Source organism: Sinocyclocheilus grahami, unplaced genomic scaffold (assembly GCF_001515645.1).
Source record: "Sinocyclocheilus grahami isolate Dianchi unplaced genomic scaffold, SAMN03320097.WGS_v1.1 scaffold117.1, whole genome shotgun sequence".
NCBI lineage: Eukaryota > Metazoa > Chordata > Actinopteri > Cypriniformes > Cyprinidae > Sinocyclocheilus > Sinocyclocheilus grahami.
Window position 1 is genome coordinate 104,604 of NW_015505296.1, and position 3,766 is coordinate 108,369.

Genomic DNA, 3,766 nt, shown 5'->3' on the forward strand with positions numbered 1-3,766 from the left:
TCCTGAGCAGTGGCTGTCTGTCTGTTAAAAGGAGTCCCCTGCTTCGCTCTGCAGTGACCCTGACTGTAATGAAGCATCTGTGAAGACACACACACACACAAGAACAGAACAACAGAAGGAAATTACCGTACATCATGCAGCCAACACATCCATTGGAAGGTGATCCACACCGGCTATATATTTACATCAGTGAGAAATTCCTATTACGTTCTCTTTAGGAATCCTAGTTATCCAACCATTTTTTTATTTTTCAAGGCTGTGTCCTGCTTAGCGGCATGTTGCTGGTGTAACCCGCAGTACCACGGCAAAAGCCGAAAGAAGCGGCTCGTCGGAGAAGTGTTATAGCTGTGACGGAGGCAAATAATTTTTTTTTTATTTTTCAAGGCTGTGTCCTGCTTAGCTTTGTCCACCTTGTGCCTAGTGAGTCCCCACAGTTTTGGTGATGAATCACTCCTGGACAACAAGTCTTCAATAGAAGTAGGCTTGTATTGTGTTGAGGCACTCTGCCATGGATCTTGTTATAATAGAGCTAAGAGTGCATCCTGCAAAAGCAAATGTCAATGCCACTCCCTAGGGCTGTGCACAATAGCCTCCTGTTTTTCTCTACCATGATGCCTCAGCGACAACCAGCATACACAAAGCCACATGTAGCTCCGCATGCTGTTATTGTCGGGGTCTCCATGGCAACATGCGAAAGGGACATTGAATGAAATCCCATTTAGTCTTGTAACTCTCACCTGTGGGGTTGGGGACAGTGGTGAAGTGTGGAATGGGCAGAAGAAGTGTGGAAGTGTAAGCAAAGGATGTTTTTTGTGCCTGAGGTGATCCAGCATTGAGTACAGAGCCCATCTGATGCTCTTTAACCCTGGTTTGGTCTATGAAGGCTGGACTAGTGTGTTTACATTCAACCGTAAGTGAAGAAAGTAGTTGGGATGAAATATTTATTAAGAAACGAATCACATCGTTGGGCCTGAGAGAGTCAAGGCCAGTGACACTTCACTTCAAACGTGTGTGTATGTGTTCAGTCATCACAGGTTTTCCCCTCACAGACTCTCATTGACCCAAAAGCCCATCCAACCTTCTGAGGCCATGCCTTGGGTCGGAAAGGGTGTTAAGTATAGATAAGATGAGGCGCGCAACATCAAGTACAGGCCCATCTTCACAAATGGAAACTTAAACTTCAAACAGATGTCATATATCATTTCAAAGGGAATTTTTATAAAAGCCCATCAGCCATATGACAGGTTTTCTGAGGACTCATGTGTTGTGACAGGCCTTAACACCCTCTGGCAGAGCTCTGATTTGAATGGCTGACGCATGGTGTTTTATGTCTTATTGGGCCTAGTATTGCTCCTCTACGTCTGCTTGTGGCTAAGAATTTAAGCTCGCTGAACCGTAAAGGCTGATTTATAGTTCTGCGTCGGACCTACGCCGTAGCCTTTACGCCGTAGGTTATGCGTCAGATGTAGTATAATAAATGATAAGACACTTGTTCTTTGCTTTGTTTTATTTTATATAAGAAGGTGTAACATTAAAATATATTAAAGTGCACATAAACACACACAAAACTCAAGTACATATGGAGGGAGGGGTTCTTGCAGACCAATCACAGCGCTTGCTGTCTGCGTAGAATTGACGCGCTGTTAGATTTTTGGAGAGGTGCACGTCAGGCTACGGCGTATGGGTGTGCGTCTATGCGTAAGCTACTGCGTAGGTCCGACACAGAAGTATAAATCAGCCTTAAGTCAATCCATAAAGTGGCCATATGTCAGGTATACAGAAATGTTCTTTGACTCATGCTTTTGCACACAATACTTTGTGATATCTGGAAAAATCTGTGTAATCAAGTGTTTAAGTCGGTGGTGGTTCCACAGAAACTTTAGATTAGGGCAGAACATGATCAGAATGTAAATCTGAGTCTGAATTCAGAATCCAAATGTGAATGTGAATTCAAATTTAGAATCATAATTTGAATCGGAGTGAATTTAGAATCTGAATCAAATTGAATTAAATCAAATTTAAATTAAGTTGATTCTGATTTTATTTAGATTCCATGGCATGCCCTTCAGTTCTAGCAGTTATTGCCTTTATTTAATTAATTTAAACAACATGATTTGGTAAGCTGAGTTTACACACTAAAGTAGATTAGCAGAATTAAATGATGCAACATCTTTTTGTAAAAATATTTATACATTCCCTAAAAAGGCATAGATTAAAATATTTAATTTATTTTAAGAATTGATATTAGTGGTAACATTAGCTTTTTTTTAATTATTGGCATCAGCCGATAAGTGTCGGACTTTTATTTTGACATCCATGAAAATCTAGTGTTAAATGCATTCTATTCTACATCTTCATTACATAATCAAGAAGTTGCTAAATTATAAATCTTTTCAAATTACAGATTTATTTACTTGTTTAAATATTTTTCTTTGCAGAAATTATGCATGTGTTATTTTAAATTAAATTGTGTGATATCATATTGGACAATATCAGCTTTATATTGGCCATGGGCATTGGGCCGATATCTAAGATAAGACATTTCTTGACCACTAAGTAATATCAAATTGATCTATCAAATATTTATTTTCATTTATTTATTTATTTTTTACCAAAAACATGCACTTGTATCACTGTTGATAGTGACATCATTGCTTTTATGTGAGTGTGTGGAGAATTTAACTTGTGTAATAAATTGGTTATATTTATTCTTATAAATATAAGGTTTTCTTATTTCAGAAGAGTGGGCAGCTCTGTGTTGCAGGCTGATGTAGAGCGTTCAATTCAGATTTGCATTGTGTTGAGGAGAACAGGGAGAGGGGGACCTAAATCTTGGGAGAGATACGAGTCCCTGTCAGTCATGCATGAAAAAACACCCACCGAGTCACCGGCTTGGTTGCCCGTGGCAACATTGTGTTTACAATGCTGACTGTACAGAGATGGGAAGTGGAGGCTTATGGGGGAGCAGCAACTGTATCGCCACCAACAACACCAAAGTAAAGCCTTTTATCCTCTCCTCCACACAGCCCATATCCTGGCACTGCATTTTCCACAAAACAATGACCATCTATGGTTTTTCTATTTAAAACCAGATTTATATTCAGACTCATGCTTGACTGTCTGCCTCCACAACATATTTCACTCATGTGATATTTTATTGAGAGAACTGACCTGCTTTTCAACTCAGGAAGAAGTTTCTTTCTATAGCTGGGATGACGTTTATATGCTACAATCCAGGAATTTGAGAATAAAGTCTATAAATTAATTCAAAGACATTGGCTTTGCCAAAACACACAGAGCAGATGTCAAATGGAGGTTTTTCCCATAACAAATTTATTGTTGTGCACCATGTTGTCCAGTGGACTGGCCTGAAAAGAGTCTCCATTTGGACAGTGGGGCAGTTCTGCTTCAGGGTCTGGCGTATCGCAGCCTACTTCTGATGCACAGGGGTTACAAAAGCAGAGGAGGTGGGGTTTGGTTTCTTGCTTGTGGGACATTAATTAGGTGCAATCTGGCTGTGATTAGATTAGTTTAGTCTGCTGCATTTATGCAGCGTATCAAAGCCTCCCAGAGAGAGTAGCGAGGGACCACCACGCCACACCAGACCATACCACACTTCTCAGCCATGCCATCTTTCCCCTCTCCGAGGGATAATTTACAGATAAACAGTGTAATGTCAGATCTCGAACCGTTCCAGTTCTCACTGGGAATTAAGAAGTTTAGCGTTCCAGCTTTCTGATGCCACAGACAAGCAAGAAAATGAGGA